This window comes from Solanum pennellii, chromosome 11 (genome assembly GCF_001406875.1).
Source record: "Solanum pennellii chromosome 11, SPENNV200".
Classification (NCBI taxonomy): domain Eukaryota; kingdom Viridiplantae; phylum Streptophyta; class Magnoliopsida; order Solanales; family Solanaceae; genus Solanum; species Solanum pennellii.
This window is the reverse complement of record NC_028647.1, coordinates 13,061,386-13,086,646: the sequence shown is the minus strand read 5'-3', so window position 1 is coordinate 13,086,646 and position 25,261 is coordinate 13,061,386. Positions and strand designations below refer to the sequence as shown.

General features: G+C 33.1%; 1 long non-coding RNA gene and 1 pseudogene across 1 annotated transcript; one reads left to right on the top strand and one right to left on the bottom strand.

Moving 5' to 3' along the window:
- Positions 1 to 9,489: 9,489 nt before the first annotated feature.
- Positions 9,490 to 24,933, bottom strand: LOC114074845. Its single transcript, XR_003575148.1, has 4 exons — positions 24,801 to 24,933; positions 22,718 to 22,761; positions 19,671 to 19,720; positions 9,490 to 9,738 (listed from the first exon to the last, which is right to left on the bottom strand). It is a non-coding gene; the product is annotated as an uncharacterized LOC114074845 (long non-coding RNA).
- Positions 21,854 to 22,246, top strand: LOC114074844 (annotated as a pseudogene).
- Positions 24,934 to 25,261: the final 328 nt, after the last annotated feature.

Genomic DNA, 25,261 nt, shown 5'->3' with positions numbered 1-25,261 from the left:
TATATATATGAGGTGGTTGTGGAAAGATGATTAAAATCTAAAAAATATTTTTCAAAAAAAAAAAGACCACATAGTTACTTTGTAGAGCTGTATTCCTTTTGGTCATAAGAAGAAGAGGAATTCTGGCTAAACAAAGATGGAGTAAGCATACTTAGATTGTTCAAATAGCTAGGTGTCCCCTTTTTTTTAGAGAGCAACCTGTAGAATTGGCTAATTCTTCCATTTAAGTGGCTGGTTAGTGTTGTGTATGGGTCTTGGCATATTATATTTGTCACTCTTGAATACCAACAATGTGCATGACATTCCTTATAAGAATGAGCTTGCAAGTTAACCATTACTATGTCGCTATAATCAGATTTGATAATATTGACAAACCTAGATCAAGTTTAATCAGTTAATAAAAAGGATAAGCTAACATTAATAACAATAGATGTGCTGCAAGTTTAAGTACACCACAATTAGATAAATCTGATATTTCAAGTTATTCAATAAAGTCAAAATCAGAAGATCAACCCCATCCCCCACTCCCAATTCCATAGCATCCAATTACTGATTTGCAAAGGAAATTAGTACAATCCATGTGATAATTGGAAACTTTTTATCAAAATGTGGTAACCAACTTATCTTTTTCTCTTTATTTATTTTTTTCTTTTTGCTTTTGGGTTACATTACGAATGAAGAAGTAGATGGAGCAGAAAACTTTGTGAAATTGAGTGAAATTTTAGATCCTTAGATCAAGCTATATACCATGGTAAAGTTACATTCAAGTAGAATTGACTAATTTTTTCATTAAAGTGGCTGGTTAGTGTTGTCTATGGGTGTTGGCATATTATATTTGTCACTCTTGATCAGGTTTAATCAGTCAATCAAAAGGATAATCAAACATTAATAACAATAGATGTGCTGCAAGTTTAAGTACACCACAATTAGATAAATCCGATATTTCAAGATATACAATAAAATCAAAATCAGAAGATCAACCATATCTTCCACTCCTAATGTCATAGCAGCCAGTTACTGATTTGCAAAGGAAATTAGAACAATCTATTCGATAATTGGAAACTTTTTATCAATATGTGGTAACCAACTTATCTTTTTCTAGATGCTTAGATCAAGCTATTTAAATATGAGATGCTTGTAATCACAGAGAAGGGAATTTTTTTAAAAAAATTTACTTTCCAAGAAAGAGGATCAATCAGACACCTAAATCAAATTTGGACCTTCAACTTTGACGAAAAGGAAGATGACATCACTACTTATTAATAAATCCAGTTATTTGACACAAGCACATAGAAAATAGAACGATATAAGATGAAAAGTAACATTGTACTTACTCATAGTCGATGATGATGAATTCTTGAATTCTGTTCCCGTTTGAGGCATGTGATGGAGGACTACCATTTATCACGAGGGCAAGAATGTCTTGCAAGAATTAAAGAGTTATTAGTAAGTGGTAATAGTTATGAAAAATGAGTTATATGTCTGGTAAGTATACTGTAAATATATTTTGAAAAGTACCGAATTCAAAGCCTATAACTTGATAATCGAAACTGTCAAACGATGTAGTTTTTAGCAGCGTTGGTGGCAGCAATGGTGGTTCAGGGGGTACGACTTTATCTATTGGTTCAACAATTGTGCCCTTATCAATTGTCCAGCTGAATTGATGAAGAGGAATTCCATACGCCTTGATCGACTCGGAAACAAATGCCCCCGATAGCAAATATGTTTGAAAAGGAACAAACTCATTTGCATAATATGCNAGCTGAATTGATGAAGAGGAATTCCATACGCCTTGATCGACTCGGAGACAAATGCCCCCGATAGGGCTCAAGATAATTTGAATTCGGTTCAATCTCAACTCATTCCAGAATAACCCATTTTAAGAGAAATCTCAATTGAGCCCAATTTAATCTCCAATTTCAATTGTTTTAAAACTCTATACTAAGATATGTTCTTATATTAAAGGTATGAATTATTATCTATTCAACATCTTTTAGGATTTATTTATCTATTTGTTATTTTTTTAAAGAAATGTTGATCTGAAATTCGCATTGTGATAATAAAATTTAAATATCACTATATTAAAATTATTGAGATTAATCGGTCAAAATGGGAGGGTCAAGACCCAACCCATTTTTAGTCCATTTGAACCCAAGAAATTTGAGCCCAAAGTAAATTTGAGCAGGTCAAGACCAAACTCGATTTCTATTTCAACCCATTTTAATATCTCCAATTTCAACCCAACCCGCCACTTGAAAACCCCTACTTTTATGTATAAAATAATTTTTCAAAAAATATATATATAATGTCGGGTTGATTTGGTCTCAGTTTGACTTCTTTTTTAGTTGAAACCAAATCAACAACATATTTGGGTTCTATTTCAATACCAAATCAAGTCAAACCAAACCACAAATCGGATTTTTTTTGTTATTTGACTCGATTTACTGTTTGATTAATTTTCAGTTTAATTTTGTTTACACCTAATTGCAAGTGTCTATATACGTCTATATAAGGAAAATACTAATTATGGATGGTAAATTTCAAAGGAATAACTAAATTGATAAAGTTACCAAAGTAAGAGATACAGAAGGAGAATATATGAGAGTAATAAAATAAGAAGAAGCTTTGGACGTAGTGTTGTCTTATGAATCATAAATAAGTTAAATAAATTGAGTTGGTTGATGTTTTGAAATACAATTTGATTATTTGACAACAACATGATGAGTAGTTATAGTGCGCATCCCAACAAACAAAATCATCCAACTCACACCTTACCTTGTCACGTGGTTAATATAAATAGATTATTAAGTATATAGTAATTATACTCAAAATACATGAATATATCCTATCAGCTTAGCTAAAACATGGGTCAAATATGGTGCATAGATATATAAGCATAACTTTATTTTTGCATATATATGTACAAATCTAACAAAATCATGGTTGAACTCTCATCATAGGGAAAGAATTTGTAGAACTTATCGGAGATCATCATCGTCTTCACCTGTGAAAGAATTATGTAATCAGACTATGTCAAGTGATATAGAAATAGTAGTTGACAAAAAATATTAAATATACACATTGGTGGATCAAATAGTGCTCACAACCAGACAATGAAGAAGTATGAAGATCTAATGCGACAGAATCAATCAATGCAAGATGCATTTGTTAAGCAATCTAATCAAACCAAACTAGAGCACACATTTGTTTAAAAGCTTTTGTTGAGGTGGTGAGACTCTTTTTGAATCAAGGATTGATATTTCATGGACATCGATAAATGAGTCATCCTAAAGCAGGGGTAACTTTTTGAAATTCTTTCATGGTATTGGAGGCAGTGTGATAAAATTAGAGATATATTGTTGAAAAAATCTTCAAAAATTAATAATGTCACGACTCAAACCATCGTGATTGACACTCATACTAGCACTCCGATGTCGAAACCACTATTTCCATCCAACTAAAGAAAATAATCTAAAACTAAGGTATTTATGTTATGAAATCAAGTTAAATAAACTAAACCATGGGGAAAATACGCCTAGAATAACATGAAAGTCAATGTACCAAAACTCTAACAATGACATGTCTAAGAGCAAGGGGTACAACCCCAAAGCAAACAACACCTTAACAAATAGTTTGAGTCCAAGAAGAGTGGACTCAAACAAAGAGAACCCATGGCAACCCGGAAGAACTAGCTCACCCTTGAATTTGAGTTGTCACTGAACTTCTAAACGAGGTCTGTCAATAGCCACTGGAAGATGCCGTGTACTCAACAAAAATAAGAGCAAGTGCAGAATTAGTACACAACCATAGTGTACTAGTAGAATCACGTGGCTATCCCACTAGTGTAACATAAACAAGCAATTACAACATTATAACACATGCATAAATATCAACATATTCAATACTATCATACGAATTAACCTCACAATTCACATGCTTTATCACATAGTTGGTCCTCTCATGGAACCCAAAGTCAAACTGTTAGCATGACAGAAGGTGGAAATCCGATCCAATTTTTATGTCAGAACGTGAAACCGATCCTAGTTAGCATGTCGAAACATGACAATCCAATCCAACTAAGTGTATCGGAGTTTATGCGGCAACCAATCCCAATCACACATCATAATAACACATCAAGATCACCATTCAATCATATGCTTTCATGGTATCGATATTTATATATATCATTTCAACATCTATGATTAATATTGCAATATGCATACATATACTAGTATTAAAACGAAGCAAAGCAAGTGTATATCACACAATCATAGAATCTTAACCATCATCTATCTCGAAATAAGCTTGAAACCCTAGACAACTTGATCCTTCCCATTCCGGATATGCTCCCCTTGTTCATGGTCTACAAACAATAATTTATATACGGGAGTCAATAAAAAACACTAAATTCTCATAATACTAAAAAACTATGAAACTTAGTTTGTCATGCCCCGAGCCTACACCCTGGGCGGGAACGACACGAAGACCATTGTTGGTCCCCAAACGAACCCTTGGCCTGGATTACTTAACTCATCGGAAGACTAAACTTAACTTAAAAAAATGGAACATTTTGAAAATAAATACTTCATATCATAAATTTGGCCGTAATGGCACATAAGTCTCAATAACTTAAAAACAAACTCAAACAGAATTTCTACTGTCCACAGAGTCTCTAAACTGACTGAAGAGGGATGTTGGGACAGACCCCACAACATCCTAAAACTGAACTACTAAAATTAAATGAAATGGATGTCCTCTAGAAAGCAAAGAGGCTCACGACTAACTCTGGAGCTCAATCTGGATTAACGAAACGCCGCGTGATGACCTTGGTTACCTGCGTCTGCATCATAAGACGATGCAGGCCAACTAGCATCAGTACATTGAATGTACGAGTATGTGAGTTGGAGAACTAACAAATATTAGGCTACTTACCTTGGCTCTGCTCAACTCATGATCTACTAACTCTTATTCAACATACGCAGTTAAATAAATGTAATATAAAGAAATGCTGATTCAAAAGATGCTTAAATCTCTGAGTATATGTGTATATATATATGTGTGTGTGTGTGTGTGTGTGTGTGTGTGTGTGTGTATATATATATGTATACTAGTATACAATAATGTCTGATATGTATATAAAATACAATACCAATGTACATGATAATACAATACTGCTCTGTATGAAAATACGATGACGGATGTATATGAAAATACACTACTCTGTGGGAGATTCTCTAACTGACAATCATCACTTAAGATCTACAGTGATGATACATTGTTACTCCGCCCACGCTGCCCGGCCATCTTAACCTTTACAGAGTATAAGACCTGAACTACCTAAAGGATCCAATAGTAAACTATGAAGAGGGTTCATCTAAAAAGTATGACCCTTTTCTACCTATGATGGATACATGGTTTACATGGAGACTTGAGTTATGTGAACTCGCATCCTCACATCGGTGCTCAATACTAATCCCTTATATATATATATATATATATATATATATGAATCAGTTTCCTCTTTCTTCTATTAAAACTAGCCATATGCTTTGTGGAAGCTAGCTTTCCTTCCTTCTCAAAAGTTTGAAAACATTTTGTTTAAACTCTTAGGAACTATTTAGTTCCCTTATAACTTTTGAGAAGTGAACTCAATCTTGATACTCTTTGCTTACGTGAAACTTAACTCTTAGTGAATACTTAGTTTCCTTATAACTTTTGAGAAATGAACTAAACTCTTTACTATTTCTTGACTTGAACTTTTAGTCTTTTAAAACAAAGTGAAAGCGTTTGTCAAAGACTTTAGAAAACTTTATAACTTTAGTTTGACTTGCTTCTTAACTTTTAGATTTGGCTCTTAACTTTATTGACCTTGATCTTAACTTTCCTTAAATTGAAGTATGGATTCAAGGATCATGATCTCATGTTTATGGATGATTTCATGATGTTTAGATGTACTCCAGAGTGTTGGAAGCAACTAGTAATGAAGGGTATATCACTTAGGTACTAGTACGAAAAGATAGGGAAAGAACGGGGTCTCCAGGGGCTCGGGGCGCTCTCAGAGGCGCGGAGATCCACAACCTGATGACAGAGGTTGTCCTCAGGAGCTCTGGTAGGCGCGGCGCACAAAATCCGGACGGACAGACTCTGTCCTGAGGCGCTTTGGAGGCGCGGCGCCCTAGTGCCTATCAGACGGGTTTTCTGACTTTCTTCTTCGTTTTTCATCTCCAAACCTTCCCAAACTCCCATGGATTCCACCCTAAACACTTAGGATCGCTAATTAACTATTGCCCAATAGTTTAGACCCAGAAACAGTCTAGAAACAAGAACCTAAACTACTAGAGATCAACTACAAATCAACCAACATGTTTTCACAACGTTTCATCAAGAATTCCATGTTCATCATTCACTAATTCAAACTTGATTGAACTGAAACAATTTGGGTGTGGGTGAAAGGACCCATCACCGAACGATCTCACATACCTTGTTAGGTATCATCCCCGACGAAATTCATGAACGAATTCTTGGCGTTCGTGCGTCTTCTTCTCCCTTCTCATCTTTTCTCCTTCCTCTCAAAGCCCTAACTTATTTTCTAGATGTGAAAACAGATTGGGATAAGCTTAGACCCCAACTTATTACCCTTAAAACAAAAATAATAATTAATCAAGGAAAAGACCAAAACACCCATAACAAATTCGGATTTGGAATTTCCTCTTCTTAGCCAAACTTTCGGAAGTCATATCTCCCTCATACAACCTTGGAATTTCACAAACTTGACGTCGTTTTTCCCACCATATTTCTTAGATTAAAACCCTTCACTATCAATGATTACCCAAGAAAATAGGTTATACGGATTGAAAAATGGATTCATGGAATCTTAACTTTAGCCTTAAAATTGGTGAAGATTGTTAAGAACTCGCCTGCGGTCGCCTTCTTAGCACTAAAAGTCAAAAAAATATCAAATATGGTCGTTTTAGGGTTTATTAGAGACCTATAATGTGTCTGGCCCGCTCCAGTGGACCTACACCGTTGCAGCGGCACCTCTCTAGAGGCCAAAGTCCCGCTCTAGCTCCCCCGCCGGAGGTAGAATGTAGCCCTTCACGAAAATATTTTTTTTGGGAGTACTACTCGTCCAAATTGAATTACTTAGAGTGGTAAAAGTTTGTTATCTTCTTATCTACATATTCATGTAACAAAAATCACAATTACATCTCTTATTTATTACTAGATTTTTCCTACACCTTAATAACTCCAATTTATTTCAAATCTAGACTAGGTTGGGTAATTCCAAGTTACACGAAAGAGTTTCTTGCCCCAATTATTTCTTCATTGACTTTTCCACAATGACGGAATCAGTTCGTGAAGAATAATCATTTGACATCTCATAAAATTGACAAAGATATCATCACTGCGTGTAAGATTGAAACAACTAAGCTATTATGAAGGATCTAAATGGTGACTATTTCTCATTGCTAGTGGATGAATGTTGTGATGTGTCACATAAAGAGCAAATGAAAATTATTGTGTGATATGTTGTTAAATCGAGATTTGTAATTGAAAGACTTATTGGGATTGTTCATGTTCATAATACTAGTGCTTTATGTTTTAAAAAAAAAAAGGAATTGTTAATTATCTTGCTCGATATTTTTTGAGTGTATATCATATATGTAGGAAATGGTATAATGGAGCAAGAGATATGCAAGGGCGACTGAGTGGCCTTAAATCTTGATACAACAATAAAGTAGATCAACTCATGCAATCCATTGTTTTGTTCATCAACTTTAGTTGACTCTCGTTGGGGTATTTAAAATTATTGGTGTTGATTCTTAATTTGTTGAAGAGAGCGTCAAAGCACATGATATCTTAAAGTTTTTCAAACATTTGAGATTGCTTTCATATTGCATTTGATGAAAGATATTTTGTCTATTACGAATGATCTTAATGAGGAAAGAACAAGATACTACAAATGTCATTCTCCTTGTTAAAGTGGTGAAGAGATGATTGCGAAATCTAAGGAATGAAGGATGATATTCACTTATCGAGAATGTATCAATATTTTTTGTTAATATGACATTTTGATAAGTTATATGTTAATTTTGAAAGATCTCTATGTAAAGTTACTAATTATACTATCTCACATCATTATCGTGTTAAAATTTATCTTAAGATTATTTATAGACAACTAAAAAAAAAACAATGATCGATTTAATGAGGTGAGAACAAATTTACTTATTGGAGTTGCTTACTTGAATCCAGTTGATTCATTTTCTAATTTTAACATCAGAAAGTATTGACAATAACTGAATTATATACTGATGATTTTGGTGAAAAAATATGATGATTACTCTTGAGAGTTACCTGGAGACATATTGTTGATGTATGTGATGTTGATGATATGTTCTATACCCTAAAAGGACTTGATGATATTCTTTTAAAGATAGTCAAGGCAAAGAAACATTCAAATTATTCGCGCCTTGTGAAAATTGCATTTCTCTTGCCAGTAGCCATTGTTTCAATTAAAAGAGCTTTTTCGGCAATGAACATTCTGAAAAATGAAATGATAAATTGAATGGACGATGACCTAATTAGTGGATGTATTGTGACTTATTTAGAAAAAAATATTGATGTTTCTGATGATAATATTATAAATAGGTTTCAAGAAATGAAAGACTCGCCCTATGAGAAATTTAATGAAATTAGAATAATATTAGGTAAGTTAAATAACAGCTTTTGCCATGGACATGATGGTTTAATCAACAGAATGAAGGCTACAGTAAAATATGTAAGTACTGATTTTGTAGATAATTATTTAAGGAACACGACATCAACAACATTAAGCAACACTTTTAGTGGAAAAATTAATTCTCAAATATCAGTTCACATATTTATCAGGTTTTTCTGTGCGTTTACAAAATTAGTTGAGGAAGACATTCTTTATCCTTCTTCATTATCTGTATAATAATATTTCATTTATTCTATAATCTTCACATTGTCGTTCCTAAAAATTTGCATGTGATTTGACTTAAAAAAACAATTCGATATCTTAAATGCACTGGTATCCGTTTAGGTTTCAATTCACTTTCTATATTTTGCAAAGAAAATCAATAGCATCGAACTCAAACAGTAACGAACTTCTCTATAACACAAATTATGTCTACAAAAAAAAAGAGAATTAAAACGTGGATTTAGAGTGATAAGAAGTGCTTCATATCAAAACTGACAAGCAGTAGAACAAAACTTCAACGTAAAATCAAAGCAATCAATAGCCAAATTTATTTAAAAAGAAACTTTAGAATTCAAGTTTACCTGAGTTCTACAAACAAAACCAATTATATTTAACCCAATCTGTAACTTTTCTACAACAAAAGAAACGTAAAATGTAGATTTGCAGTGACAAGAAGTGCTTGACAGCAAAACTCAGAAGGAACAATATTTCAACTAAGTAGAAGAGCATTGAATTGAAGATTAATGAGTGAAGACAGATTATAACCATTAAAAAGCAAAGTAAAAATGGTATGCAGTATATTTATTTTGCTACAAACTAATTTATGAAAGTAGATGAGTATTTTTTAGTTTAGTGACAAATACCTCTTCATCCTGTAATATCATCAATTGATATTTCTTGTTTCCCTCCCTTGTGGTTCGGGGATGACCTTTATCTACCACTTGAACTTTACAAATCCATTCTTCTGTGTTCTCGTCGATTTCGTTGATATTCAATCTTTCTGTCATGGCTGGTAACTGGGGTTAAATATACAAGACAACATCATCATTAATAGAAGAATAATGGTATGAAATAAAAAAATATATGAGATCAAATAATAGAATACAATAGGTTGTTTACCTATCAAAAGTGTAAGATAGTTTCACGAAAAAGCCTTTTCTATAATTTCGTCATAAACAATGTTATATGTAGATGTGTCATCGTTATTATCAGCTATTGGTGGCCTTATCAATATCTTAACACAATTAGAACTCTTGGCTCTTGATAAAGCAACATACAATTGACCATGAGAAAAGACAGGTTCACGTAAATAAATGCCAACAAAATCTAAAGTTTGGCCTTGTGCTTTATTAATTGTCATTGCAAAACACAATCGTATTGGAAATTGTATCCTTTTAAATGGTAGAGGTAACTTTTCATCTTCTGATGTTAGTAGTGGTATTCTAGGAATGAATACATGTGTATTTTTAAAATCACCATTAGATATTGTGGCGCTGATAACGTGTGATCTGAAATCATTACATATTAAGCGTGTACCATTGCATAAACCTTCACAGGGATTTAAATTTCTTAGTAACATAATTGGACAATTTTTTTTAACGTTAATTTGTAAGGAGGTAAACCAACGGGATTCAAAGTATGCAATAAGTCTTCGTATTCACTTTGATCCTTTGGATCTATGGTCTCATCGGTAGCTAGATATGTTTTTTCAGTAGTTGGGAATTGAGTGATTAACATATCATTTATTTCGTCAACAAAATCATTTTTTGTTGTTAGAATAGCACGAGAAGTGATGAAAGAAAGATTTGAGTAAGAGGTGTGCAAATTCGGATAAGTAATTTTAAATAAAAGATTCAATGAATCTTTTTCATTCTCGAATGGTACGATTAAAGAATGAGGAATTTGAATTTTGCCTTTATCAATTTTTTTTTCAATTCCATTACCAATTCTCATTAAGTATTCACAAAAGGTTGGATCTGTTTTTGCACGCATGTTTTCTAGCAAATGTAATTTTTCAAGTTGATTCCAAATTTGAGAGCATAACAGACTTTGATTAATGAAGTCTTCTCTTTTTCCACTACGAACAACAGGAAGAGTTTGCCTGAAATCCCCACTAAAAACAATAACTTTTCCGCCAAATAGTATTCTTGTTTCCATTAAATCTTTCAAAAGTAAGTCAAGAGCTTCAACTACTTCTTTTTTTGCCATTGAAATCTCATCCCATACTATAAGTTTTGCATCACGAATTAAAGATGCCAGAGAACTTTGTTTACTGATGTTACAACTGAACTTTCCTTCGATATTTATTGGAATTTTAAAACGGGAATGAGCAGTGCGACCACCTGGAAGCAGCGAAGCTGCAACACCTGAACTTGCAGTTGCCAAAGCTATAAATCCTCTATATCTAACCGTTGCTAATAAAGCACGATATAAAAAGCTTTTACCAGTTCCTCCAGGGCCATCTATAAAGAATGCACCTGATTTATTTGAAAATATTCTTTCTAAGATTATATTGTAAGCCTTTTTTTGTGCAGTGTTTAATTTATGTTGTAGAAGCAAATCATCTTCACTCACAGTAAGATTTCTTTCATAGTAAACATCTGTAGCTTCTTTTGATAGTGCAGATGTTTTAATTACTTCAGGAATTAATTTAAATTCATTAATATCACGACCAACTGAATGAAGAATATCATTAATATGTGTTAACACCCTATAACGAATTTCCGTTGTATTAATGTTTGGAATTCTCATAAAATCCTCTGATAAGGATATTTCAAATTTTTCCCATAATTCTTTTGGATTACTTGGGCTACAATATATCAGTAACATAGCAAACAAATGTCTAAGACTTGCTGGCATTTGATAATCTACAGCCTCAGACATACATTCTACTAAATTATTATCTGAAAGCAACAATCCTCTTTTTTCAGCTGCTTCTCTAAATGTTGTACATAATTTTCCATTAACCGTTAGCAAGTCTTGATATGATTTTGGTCCTCTTATGTTCATTAAAAGTAATCTAAGGTAGTATCTTTCTCCTTCAGTAGGATGACAAGTGACAACACGTCCAATAGCATTTCCACGCTTACGAATTGTCCACATTTTATCTGTTTTTGACCAGACAAAATATTCAGGAAATTCTCGATATAATAAGTTTAAACTTTTAGCTGTTTCATTCACTGTGTTCATTACAAAAAATTCAGTTAACATTGTTTTTTGAATCATTGGATTATTAATAATTTTACTAATATTATCAATACTTTTGAACGAAACAAGTTGTAGTCCATCAAGATGTAGTTGAAGATGGTATACATTAGGAGACATTTCATTGATATTAAAGGCAAATATACGCCATGCTGCTTCAGGCGCGGAAACCCATCTAGCTGATTGATATTCTTTTATCTCATCAACTTCTATATTTGTATCATTAGTATGAATCTGGAATGCGATTTTATCATGTCCTTTGCATATGTACTTATAAATGTATTTAACTACTTTAATATCTGAACAAATCTCAACGTTCATATGACAATTATATTTGGATAATAAAAAGGAATTATAAGGGACAACCCATGAATTATTAAGAAGATGTTTTCTAATCTCCACATAGTTTCCTGTATTGCGTCTTCTATAAATAGGGTATGAACTTTTTCCTTTTGTCGTTTCATGAGCAAGCTCTTTTGGATACTTAAACTTACAGTATCCTTTTTTCATACAAGGACTTGTTGGATTTAGTTCACCGCAAGGTCCATGAATCATGTGTTGTGTAACGAGTGAATATAGGTGAGGATTTACAGTAGGATTTGGTAGTTCTGCAGAAACAAATTGATCATAGGCTTCAGGTGTAAGTATTTTGAATCTTTCATCAAGTATAATTAGAAAATGAGCATGAGGAAGTCCTCGTTTCTGAAATTCTACTGTGTACATATATGCCAAGACTTTACCGAATATGTGTTTCTTTAACAAATCCTTTTTTAGTTCCTCTAATTTTGCACGAAATACTCGACAAATTAAATCGGGTCTATTTTGTGCTTCATCACTTGCTAGAAGATTTTCTTTGATCTCTGGCCAAGAGGGGTTACATGTAATGGTTAAAAATATATCAGGTCTTCCAAAACGCTGAACTAATGCAATTGCATCCATGTATCGTCTACGCATATCTCTTGGCCCTCCTGTAAAGCTAAGTGGGAGAAATTTGTGTTTACCTACTTGTGAAGCATCTCTTTCACCTCGTCGTAGAACGTCTAGCAACCCTCCTAATACATCTGTTCTATATAAATCCGGATTGAAAGAAGCAAAATCTAATCGTTGAGTTTCAATTTTTATCCATTGGTCAACAGTGTATTGTTGAAACAATCTTCCTGAATGTAGAATTATATTTTCATCATCTCGCATTTGAAGTTGATAACAATAATATTCACGACAGGAGACACTATTTCTTTTACGTTTTCTTTTTTGCATAACTTCAGCTTCTATATCAAGAAATCCATCAATTGTAGTCATATTTGTTAAGCTTGGTAATTGTTCATTTTCACAATATTTTTGTCTAGAAGAAGAAGCACCTAAAGGTTCAACTTTCTGAATACCACAATGCCATCTATTTTGACCATATGGAAATAACAGCGGATACTGCAATGGATCATAACAACCGTAATAATAATTTACCAATTGACTCATATTGCTATTTGTATATACACGAATATGAGGGGTGAGTGTGTAGTTTTGAGTATATTGCTCTACCCATATTCCAGCAACTTCTGATGCAGTTGGTAAGTTGTACACTCTTTGATCTAAACCAGCATCGGATTTTAGAGCAATGTAGAAGTTAGATAATTGTGGAATATTTATTAGTGACTTTAGGAATATGGAGTATGGATTAGCATTTAATATTTCCATCAGTTTTTGTACGATACCTTCATTTAGNATTCCTCAATTCATTTTCACTATCAAAGAAATATAATTGTAAATTTCTTCCTTTCTCAGTAGCTGGTACTAAGTCCTCTATAAAGTGATACATTTTTCCTTGAACTCGAAATGTGGATATACCTTTATATTTTTTTGCTAGTTCTTTGTCATAATTAACTCCTAGAGATGTGAATGCAAAAATGTTATTGTAAGTTTTTATATAAGTTCGAAATTGTTCAGATTCATTCGTATTTCCTAAATATAGATTTCTTAAAGTTGTCGGTGTTTGATGCGAAATAAGGCGCACAATACCATTGCCACAACAAAATGCTGGTGGCTCATATTCAAATCTTTTTGCAGTGCATAATTTACACCGGGGAACATCTTTTAGGGTAGCGTAATTTGTTATTGGGTGGATGATTTCCATGTAATTAACTTCTGTTGAACTACATCCTGCATAATATAGTTAATTCTTAAAACTAAATTTAGTAGATAAAGATTATTTAGATTATAGCCTATCCAACGATTTTACCTCTATTAAGAGTTTCCTCATGTGTAGACAATGTGGTGGTGCTGCAGCTAGCACCGATGAAGGCATTATTGTCGATGGCTGAGTTTACCCGTCTGCCAGCTAGATAGGCATCTTTCTTATTAGATTGTGCCAGTTTATATAATTCACGCCGTCTAGCCTTTTTATCAGCATGAGCTTTTTCAGAATTCAGATGATTTCTATTACTTTTGTCTGACATTTGTAGAACTGTTATCTATCCTGAATATGATATATAAAATTATATGTTTACTTTCGTTTTCTTACTCATGCATAAGACAGTTCAAAATAATTATAACAAAACAAATTACATGCATAAAACAATTCAAAGTAATTATAACAAACCAAATTATTCTTTGCAGAATTTAGTAAAAATGCAGAAAATTAATACAGAAGGCAAAAGAGAAATCGTAATAACGGGTGGAAAAGAACATACCTGTAGCGCGGAGACTGCAGTAGTAGTAATTCCAAATTCCTATCTTCACACTGCACGCAAAAACTAATTGTAAAAGGAATTTAATATTTTCAACAAGTTGTATCTATCAAATATCACCTCTAATAGTTCGTCTCAAACGTATGATATTAGTGTAGCCATATGAATATATGAAAGCTTAGACAAACAGAATAAGTTACTGTAAAAGTAATAACTTTAATGTTGAAAATTTACAATTTCACGCAGATACTATTTTTATGCTGTTAAATTGACCAAAAGTCATCAGTAAGCACAGTGCAGTCAGAGTACGACAACTTATACAATGTTTTGAACGTTAGGATACTCCCTCCTAGGCTATAAAGTGAGAATTTATCGTATCTGCTTGCAAACTGTATTGTCGTTTTACTAACTCCAAGATAATGGCATTCTGTATACATGAAGTTTAGAACAAGCTGCAAGTATGTGATATCATTTCAGTTCCAAAAAGTTGCTTCTATACTATAGATGCTTGATTATTGTTGAATAGTATTTTATTGCTCAGAAGTTCTACTTTGGTCTTATTACCTTATCAAAAAAAAGTGATACCTTGGTTTTAGAGCTTGAATAGCCAATCACTTTTTCCCAGGTATCCTTCAGTTTATATTTCAGGTTTAGGTGTGTTTTTGTGTATCTTCTAGAAGCATATTTCTATGTAAGTTCGTGAAAGTATGAATTTAAAATTGTGGAGCTATGGAAACTGTTGAACTGAGGGGATATCAATTATCAAAGACTTATAATGAGAGATAAGAGAGAACAATAGCACAAAGCTAATTATATAATAAAGGACAGGTATACAAGGGATTTTTAACACAAAGAAGGGAATAAGAATTGAGAAACTTTTAATAATGTGAGTACAAGATTTATCATCTCATAAACAAGATAGAAGAATAGATTTTATCATCTCATAAACAAGATAGAGGAATTGATTTACCTCAAGTTTCAGAGAATGTGACTGTGACGGAGTTAATTGATTGCTAAAGACAAGCCAATCACAAAGATCAATCCAACATGCTGTCCTTCTTTTGAGATGGAACAGGACAGAATTCAATCCTTTCTTTGTGAAGAGGCACTAGAAGCATCAATACCAATGGGCGCACCACATAAGGGAAAGTCTTTTGATAATGTGGAAGGTGCTCTTCTAGACTGTGTTAGGTAGTTGAGGATCCTCTTGGTGTTCTGGGTTTTGTTGGGTTACATTCCGCATTTACTTATTGATAATAATAGCTATTAGCTACCCACCAATAAACAACTATAATGATAACGATATGATACCAAAAACATTAGAAATAACAACCGAGGTGAATGGGAAGTTGATGCCAAAAGAACATAGGTTTTCTCCTCAGTTTCTGCACTCCTTGCTTTAACTTTAGAACTACAGCCAGCTCAATCCATTTTTCCATCCGATGATCTTCACCCTAGGACTGACTCTGTTCGGTTTTTGAGAAGATGATCGATAGAGATGTGGTTACTTAGATTACAATGATCCACAGTTTCATTTCAATTGGTACTTAAATGCACTATGATTTTGTCAAAGGATGCAGCTTGAAGGTGTAAAGCCAAATACAGTAACTCTGGCATGCCATCTATAAAGAATGCACCTGATTTATTTGAAAATATTCTTTCTAAGATTATATTGTAAGCCTTTTTTTGTGCAGTGTTTAATTTATGTTGTAGAAGCAAATCATCTTCACTCACAGTAAGATTTCTTTCATAGTAAACATTTGTAGCTTCTTTTGATAGTGTAGATGTTTTAATTACTTCAGGAATTAATTTAAATTCATTAATATCACGACCAACTAAATGAAGAATATCATTAATATGTGTTAACACCCTATAACGAATTTCCGTTGTATTAATGTTTGGAATTCTCATAAAATCCTCTGATAAGGATATTTCAAATTTTTCCCATAATTCTTTTGGATTACTTGGGCTACAATATATCAGTAACATAGCAAACAAATGTCTAAGACTTGCTGGCATTTGATAATCTACAGCCTCAGACATACATTCTACTAAATTATTATCTGAAAGCAACAATCCTCTTTTTTCAGCTGCTTCTCTAAATGTTGTACATAATTTTCCATTAACCGTTAGCAAGTCTTGATATGATTTTGGTCCTCTTATGTTCATTAAAAGTAATCTAAGGTAGTATCTTTCTCCTTCAGTAGGATGACAAGTGACAACACGTCCAATAGCATTTCCACGCTTACGAATTGTCCACATTTTATCTGTTTTTGACCAGACAAAATATTCAGGAAATTCTCGATATAATAAGTTTAAACTTTTAGCTGTTTCATTCACTGTGTTCATTACAAAAAATTCAGTTAACATTGTTTTTTGAATCATTGGATTATTAATAATTTTACTAATATTATCAATACTTTTGAACGAAACAAGTTGTAGTCCATCAAGATGTAGTTGAAGATGGTATACATTAGGAGACATTTCATTGATATTAAAGGCAAATATACGCCATGCTGCTTCAGGCGCGGAAACCCATCTAGCTGATTGATATTCTTTTATCTCATCAACTTCTATATTTGTATCATTAGTATGAATCTGGAATGCGATTTTATCATGTCCTTTGCATATGTACTTATAAATGTATTTAACTACTTTAATATCTGAACAAATCTCAACGTTGATATGACAATTATATTTGGATAATAAAAAGGAATTATAAGGGACAACCCATGAATTATTAAGAAGATGTTTTCTAATCTCCACATAGTTTCCTGTATTGCGTCTTCTATAAATAGGGTATGAACTTTTTCCTTTTGTCGTTTCATGAGCAAGCTCTTTTGGATACTTAAACTTACAGTATCCTTTTTTCATACAAGGACTTGTTGGATTTAGTTCACCGCAAGGTCCATGAATCATGTGTTGTGTAACGAGTGAATATAGGTGAGGATTTACAGTAGGATTTGGTAGTTCTGCAGAAACAAATTGATCATAGGCTTCAGGTGTAAGTATTTTGAATCTTTCATCAAGTATAATTAGAAAATGAGCATGAGGAAGTCCTCGTTTCTGAAATTCTACTGTGTACATATATGCCAAGACTTTACCGAATATGTGTTTCTTTAACAAATCCTTTTTTAGTTCCTCTAATTTTGCACGAAATACTCGACAAATTAAATCGGGTCTATTTTGTGCTTCATCACTTGGTAGAAGATTTTCTTTGATCTCTGGCCAAGAGGGGTTACATGTAATGGTTAAAAATATATCAGGTCTTCCAAAACGCTGAACTAATGCAATTGCATCCATGTATCGTCTACGCATATCTCTTGGCCCTCCTGTAAAGCTAAGTGGGAGAAATTTGTGTTTACCTACTTGTGAAGCATCTCTTTCACCTCGTCGTAGAACGTCTAGCAACCCTCCTAATACATCTGTTCTATATAAATCCGGATTGAAAGAAGCAAAATCTAATCGTTGAGTTTCAATTTTTATCCATTGGTCAACAGTGTATTGTTGAAACAATCTTCCTGAATGTAGAATTATATTTTCATCATCTCGCATTTGAAGTTGATAACAATAATATTCACGACAGGAGACACTATTTCTTTTACGTTTTCCTTTTTGCATAACTTCAGCTTCTATATCAAGAAATCCATCAATTGTAGTCATATTTGTTATGCTTGGTAATTGTTCATTTTCACAATATTTTTGTCTAGAAGAAGAAGCACCTAAAGGTTCAACTTTCTGAATACCACAATGCCATCCATTTTGACCATATGGAAATAACAGTGGATACTGCAATGGATCATAACAACCGTAATAATAATTTACCAATTGACTCCTATTGCTATTTGTATATACACGAATATGAGGGGTGAGTGTATAGTTTTGAGTATCTTGCTCTACCCATATTCCAGCAACTTCTGATGCAGTTGGTAAGTTGTACACTCTTTGATCTAAACCAGCATCGGATTTTAGAGCAATGTAGAAGTTAGATAATTGTGGAATATTTATTAGTGACTTTAGGAATATGGAGTATGGATTAGCATTTAATATTTCCATCAGTTTTTGTACAATACCTTCATTTAGTTTGCTTGAACATTCTAATCGATTCCTCAATTCATTTGCACTATCAAAGAAATATAATTGTAAATTTCTTCCTTTCTCAGTAGCTGGTACTAAGTCCTCTATAAAGTGATACATTTTTCCTTGAACTCGAAATGTGGATATACCTTTATATTTTTTTGCTAGTTCTTTGTCATAATTAACTCCTAGAGATGTGAATGCAAAAATGTTATTGTAAGTTTTTATATAAGTTCGAAACTGTTCAGATTCATTCGTATTTCCTAAATATAGATTTCTTAAAGTTGTCGGTGTTTGATGCGAAATAAGCCGCACAATACCATTGCCACAACAAAATGCTGGCGGCTCATACTCAAATTTGCAGTGCAGAATTTACACCGGGGAACATCTTTTAGGGTAGCGTAATTTGTTATCGGGTGGATGATTTCCATGTAATTAACTACTGTTGAACTACATCCTGCATAATGTAGTTAATTCTTAAAACTAATTTTAGTAGATAAAGATTATTTAGATTATAGCCTATCCAACTATTTTACCTCTAATAAGAGTTTCCTCATGTGTAGACAATGTGGTGGTGCTGCAGCTAGCACCGATGAAGGCATTATTGTCGATGGCTGAGTTTGCCCGTCTGCCAGCTAGATAGGCATCTTTCTTATTGGATTGTGCCAGTTTGTATAATTCACGCCGTCTAGCTTTTTTATCAGCATGAGCTTTTTCAGAATTTAGATGATTTCTATTACTTTTGTCTGACATTTGTAGAACTGTTATCTATCCTGAATATGATATATAAATTATATGTTTACTTTCGTTTTCTTACTCATGCATAAGACAGTTCAAAATAATTATAACAAATCAAATTACATGCATAAAACAATTCAAAGTAATTATAACAAACCAAATTATTCTTTGCAGAATTTAGTAAAAATGCAGAAAATTAATACAGAAGGCAAAAGAGAAACCGTAATAACGGGTGGAAAAGAACATACCTGTAGCGCTGAGACTGCAGTAGTAGTAATTGCAAATTCCTATCTTCACACTGCATGCAAAAACTAATTGTAAAAGGAATTTAATATTTTCAACAAGTTGTATCTATCAAATATCATCTCTAATAGTTCGTCTCAAACGTATGATATTAGTGTAGCCATATGAACATATGAAAGCTTAGACAAACAAAACAACAGACTTATTAACTTAAATACTCGAATGAAACTATTAGTATCAATTGGTAACTCATAATGGCATTGTTAGCATATTGTAGTTTGTATGAGCTCATAATCAGTATAGTTGCTTTTGGTAGAGTTGATAAATTTCTCTGATGAGGATGCTAAAGCTCCTTTAAAAGTAGGGAGAAACTGAAAACTGATAAGGAAACTTTCATATGATTTATTTCTTAAAAAAGTAGGAGGCTTAGCTGTTGTTACACTTAGAAAAGGTAAACCGAATTCAATTATGACATCTATTACGAGCAGTTATAAAAGGTAAACTAACTCCATTTAGAAAATGTATTCATGTTTTCCAGCAAAAATACATTGGCAAAATTTTAAGTCCTAAACACAATGGCCATACTGCCTATAATATTAATACCTAAATTTTTGTGTATTTGCATTGCTGGTAAATAATCAATAAAATTCAAATCGTATATAATAATCTGAAATAATTGAAATACGTCTAAAGCTAAACGACAAGTGGCATTTTTTTTATAAACGAAATGAGAAGTAGGAACAGGTGTGGTGGATGATGTGTGTGTGTACACACTAATTAACCCCAATCAAGGCTGGAAGACTGGGTTGTAGCCATGGCCATGGGAAATTCCTACTTATTGTCTCTCTTTTGGTGGGTAACTATTGAGTAAGTTTTATCTGATATGAAAGTACTGCTAACATGCAAAGTTCCTCAAAAGACTTTTTTCTGCTGCTAAAATTCATCATGTTACTGTCAGTCATTCCATTTATATGCACTGATTATACTTCTCCAGAAATATTATTTAATGCAATGCTATCTCCAATATTACATACTATTTACTATACTATGATCTATAATCTATAGCTATACCTATATCCTACAACAAAATGTGAAATAATTCCTTCACTTTCTTAAACCCATCGGGAATTAGACAAAATATTGAATAGAAATGTCCTAATACTTCCTCAAAGTAAAGTTGTCATTCTGTACTAAAAACATCATCTACAAACATAATAAAGGATTTATTTAAAAAGAATTATATATATTTTCCAATATGTATGCTGTTTTATTTTTTTTAGTTATGTAATTTATTAGTTATAATTATATAATCCCAAATGGACTTGCAGGTTAGGACATAAAAGTGACAGAAGTAAAATTCACATAGACAAGAATCATGTCACTCACTAAACAACACATACGTATATGACAATTACGAAAAATATTAGATAGAGAACAATTGGTGGATCCGACTTGTACCTCCTCCTAAGATGATACGTAAATTTGTCATTTTCATATCATACTTATCTTCATTAATTAATTCTATCTTATGCTACAGCTAGCACCATAAGTCATAACAAACCTTATACTGCTACTATTAGTAGAAACAAAAGATTTGAGTGTTAACCTGAACCTTTAGCAGCAACAGTTTTCAGTTAGATATTTTCTCTAACATGGTCACACAATTGGCCATCTTTTATTCTACGCGGCTACGCTACTATACAATTTAACACGGTATATATATCCGGCTATACTCTAGTTGGACAGTCTTAGTTCAGTTTGAGAAGTCAAGGAGGCACGAAGAGCTAACAAAGAGTCTTAATGTTGCAGCTTTAGACAAGGCTCATTTGTCGATTTCTGTAATTGACATATGTCAGGAACTTCTAAGTTTATCAACCACTCTGTACAAACTCTTTCAAATCGCTTCCTATAAACAGAAAAATACTCGAATGTAGTAGACCGTCTAAACTACCTCACAAAGGACTCGTGCATAGCATAATCTGTCAATATAGTTCTGCTTTTATCATCTTTTGTTAGTTTATGGTGCTGAATTATTTTCTTTGAGCTAGCTCTTCTGCTGCGTATTTTGTTCCTGTATTGACTTCTCAATTGTTGTTTGTTTTGGATCATTGAATGAAGTGGCCATATGTGGGATACTTTTGTGGGAAATTCACTTTTGTCCATGTAGATGAGTTGTGGAGACAAAAGAGGGTGCTAGGAGGGTCTTTGAAGCAATGCAGGTACGAACTGTTGGACTTGGAATACTATGATCAGTGGGTATTGCCGAAATGATAGTCCTAAAGAGACCCTAATGATTTACAGGAGAATGGAAGATGATGGTGTTCATGCTGATTGTGCCACTGTGCTTTCCGTGTTGCCTGCGTGTGGGTGTCTGAAGAACTTTGAGATGGGCAGAGAGGTTCACTCACTGGTCGAACAAGTAGTTTTTTGGGACAATTTGTCTGTTTGGAAAATTGTAGTTGATATGTACATCAAGTGTGGAAGAATGGATAAAGCAAGGTCGGTTTTTGAGAAGATGATCGATAGAGATGTGGTTACTTGGACTACAATGATCCACAGTTTCATTTCAATTGGTACTTAAAATGCACTATGATTTTCTCAAAGGATGCAGCTTGAAGGTGTAAAGCCAAATACAGTAACTCTGGCATCCCTTCTGCTGCATGTGCCAGTTTGCCTCATTTGAGGCTTGGCAAATGCAGCATGGCTGGGCTATCAGGCTGGACCTTCAGGCTTCAGGTCGATGTTAATGTGGAAACTCGCCTTATTGATATGTATGCTAAATGCAATTGTTTTAGACTGATGCAAAATATTGATCGGAAAAAAATTCATACAGCAGCTCAACTAAGCAGAAACAATACACGAAAATAGCCTAAAACAGAACAAAAAAGCACAAAGTTTGAATCTTTAAACTCAGAATCAACAAAGTAACCCCAATATTAAACCAACAAAACAAATTACCAACTCACCAACTACACAGAACGAAACAGTATGAAATTAAACCCCACATCAAGTCAAATGAAGAACTCAAACCATAATAAGAAAGAGCTCATACCTTTATCGAAAAATCAGGAAAGGCCTTTGGGCTTAAAAGGGTCTCTGCAACAATGAATTCAAGAACAAGAACACGTTTTACACAGTGCAGATTTGAGTAAATTAAAAGTAAAAAATTAAACATACATGTAGTATGTGAATCAAGAAGATTCTATCTTCTTTCTAGGTAATAGACAAAAAATGAAGCTTAGTCAAAAGTGTTAAAACTTTCAAGCAATATAATTATTAATCATAATTTAACAAGAACAACAATTGTGAACAAGAATCAAGCAATGATGGACATGGATCAGCTATTAACATTACAATCGACTCAGATTACAGAAATATGCTAGTAATGACAAGAGATAGTAGAATAGAACTTTGAGATGCACTTTATGATCAATCTACTCATATATGAACTCCTTAGTTGGTAAGGGAAGATTTTAATGTGCTTGTGGATGAATATCATAAGTTTGGTGGGCTGAAAATGAAGACTTCTTGCTGCCTAAAGGAATGTCAATTATCAGATATGGGAGTCACTTCACTGGTAGCATGCTCCTTGATTGAATGGTAGATCAGATGAAACGTGCATTTCTAAAAGACTGAATAAATGTTTGCATAATCAGATATGAGTATATTTCCTAACCTGGAAGTGGCACATTTAATTAAGCACGGATCTAATCATGCACCTCTCTTAACGCATTACAAAGAGAATAGTAGAGTAACTAAGAATTTTTGGGTGGAACATGAGACATTCTGGGAGATAGTCAGACAGAATTGGTCAAGGAACTTTGGTCCAGACCGTATGGTTATTGTACATAATAATTTGAAGAAGGTCAGCAAGGCATTGTCTAAAAGGAGTAGCAATTTTTATGGTGACACACTCAAACAGATAGCAAACTCTAGAAGTAGTAGTTAAGGTCCATGAGCTGGAATTTGAACAAAATGATGAGCTTCAGAACCAAAAAAGACTCCAAAACACAAGAAAAATCGAACATCACAAAAACCCAGGAAAAACAATCTTACCTATGCTTTCAAGGATGAAAGCATACTCTAATGCACACTAACTAACAAAGTGCAAGATTTGTGTTTAGTATCTATGAACAGCAAAAGCAATCTATTTTCAAAGATTTATTGTTATAACTGTGAACAATTGCGAAGAGGATCTTCTGGGTACATGCATTAATATCTAAATGCAGCAAAACAACTCCATTTGGCAAAATTTCTGATATAGAAATGTGCATTGCATATTTAGGCTTAGCTTTCAAGTAAATATTCGAATGCTCGAGGGGCTATCAACACTTCGCAATTACCTTCTACTTGTGTTGTGATTTTTGTAGAGGCATTGTCTAAAAGGAGTAGCAATTTTTATGGTGACACACTCAAACAGATAGCAAACTCTAGAAGTAGTAGTTAAGGTCCATGAGCTGGAATTTGAACAAAATGATGAGCTTCAGAACCAAAAAAGACTCCAAAACACAAGAAAAATCGAACTAATTAATTCAGATGGGGAAAACCCATATATGAACAGAGGAAGTTGAAAAGAATTTTGATAAAGAAAATCAAACTATACATGTAACAAAAGACAACCAAAATCTATTGCATGTGAAAATATATGATTTTTTCATATATGAACAAAGGCTCAAACAAACACAAAACTAATCAAATATACAAACTTTGAAAGGGAAACAAAAAACCCATTTAGGCACAGAAATGAAATTTATAAACTACACATATCCACCAATTCTATATTAAAAATGAAATCCAATTTCATTCTTGTTTTCACACCATAAAAGCAGAGAGCTTTAAAAAAAATTAAAAAAATAGTTCTTCCATTGGCAATAGAGTCCAATTGATGCAGAAAACCTTTATTCCTTCTAATCCATCTCTTATAAACCTCCATACCACACATACCCAAATCAAATTTCATATATTCACACACCTAAATCAAACTTAATCACCCAACCAAAAGGATAATCCAACATCAATAAGAATCTCAAATGGAAAAATAAGGGAACATTCGCACAGCCAAATGAAATTTGGAACTTCACTTTGATGAAAGAAAGATGAGTGAAAAAGCTCAATTGAAACATGCTTAATCTTACCTGGTAAATGGTGTGAACTTTGATGTGAAAATAGTGATATCAGTAGAGGGAAAATAGAAGGATGACATAGAGGAACACATGCATACATTCAGATCACCATTGAAAGACACCTTGCAATAGGAAAGTGAAAGGGCAAAAATTGATTAAGCAACAAGATGACACCTAGCCATTAGAGAAAATTGAAAAGACAAAAATACCCCTAAATGTGAAAAGACAAAAATACCCCTAAATAATGAAGCAAGCATGTTGAACAACCCTTTTCTACTATAGTAGAAAAGTATTTAGGTTATAATTATATCATCATTGACAATAGTCATGCAATTTTTATCCACTACTATTTGTATCCCCAATCTCAAAAACTAAGATTCTGACCAAAAAGAAAATTCATTAATTTCCTTTAGTTCCATTAATGTCCACTTGTTTGCCTCTTCCTTTAACAAAAAATAAATCACACTATCAAA